The sequence below is a fragment of the Panthera tigris genome, chromosome X (genome assembly GCF_018350195.1).
Source record: "Panthera tigris isolate Pti1 chromosome X, P.tigris_Pti1_mat1.1, whole genome shotgun sequence".
In the NCBI taxonomy this organism is placed as follows: Eukaryota; Metazoa; Chordata; class Mammalia; order Carnivora; family Felidae; genus Panthera; species Panthera tigris.
The window spans coordinates 38,674,984-38,676,142 of record NC_056677.1 but is presented as its reverse complement, the minus strand read 5'-3'; the positions used below and the strand labels follow the sequence as shown (position 1 = coordinate 38,676,142).

Here is a 1,159-nt window from a genome sequence, read left to right as displayed (position 1 = left end):
GTTTCTGTTATCTTTCTGGTATTGATTTCTAGTTTGATTCTTTTGTAATCGGAGAACATGTTCTGACTTCCATTCTTTTCATTTTGTTGAGGTTTGTTTCATGGCCCAGAATATGAACCATCTTGTACTATGTCCCATAGATACTGCGTTATTTTGTGTGTGTGTGTGTGTGTGTGTGTGTGGTAAGATGTTTATATTTAGAATTAGCCAGCTGGGCTAAGTTTGGATAATCCCACTTTTGTTGGCAACATCTAAAGCATCATAGTCAGGAGCCAGTTAAACATATGCCTCCTTCTCTTTATCCGGCCTGATCAGGATGCTGACCTTGGCCACTTCAAGTTGTAGAATTTCTTCACAGCCTGTTTGATCTGGTGTTTATTGCTTTTGACATCCACAATGAACACAGTGTGCTGTCACCTATCTTCCTGGCTGACTCAATGGTCAGGGGGAAGTTGACGATGGCATAATAGTCAAACCTGTTTCTCCTGAGGACGCTCTACTAAAGATATATTGGCTGCTTTGAGAGCCATAGTGGCTTGGGCCACTAGGAGTTGGGTGATGTCTGAATATTCCTCTTCTTTTTGTGGCTGTGAATTCCTTTCAGCACTGCTTCCTTGGCCTTCAAAGCCTCTGCTTTGGCTTTGGCTTTGGCTTTGGGAGGAGCAGGGGTTTCCTTATCCACTTTCAGTGCCATTTTTGTGCCATCGAAACTTTAAAAGAATGTGTATTCTAGGGTGCCTGAGTGGCTCAGTCCGTTAATCATCCAACTCTTGGTTTAGGCTCAGGTCATGATCTCATGGCTCGTGAGATCAAGCCTTGTGTCAGGCTCTGTACTGACCGTACAGAGCCTGCTTGGGATTTTCTTTTTCCCTTTCTCTCTGCCCCTTCCCCACTTGTGTGCTTTCTCTCTCTCAAAATAAATAAATAAACATTTAAAAGAATGTGTATTCTGCTGTTATTGGATGGAATGTTTTATAAATGTTGATTACATCCTGTTGGTTGATGGTGTCTTAAGTTCTTATATATCCTTGATGATTGCCTAGAACTTTTATCAGTTGTTTAGAAAGTCATTTTTTTTTTAAGTTTATTTATTTTGGGGCGAGAGAGAGAGAGAGAGAGACACAGCATGAGCAGGAGAGGGGCAGAAAGAGAGGGAGAC

The 1,159-nt window shown here is 41.8% G+C and overlaps 1 pseudogene; it reads right to left on the bottom strand.

The window, feature by feature from the left end:
* Window positions 1-216: 216 nt before the first annotated feature.
* On the bottom strand, window positions 217-694 carry LOC107179577 (annotated as a pseudogene).
* Window positions 695-1,159: the final 465 nt, after the last annotated feature.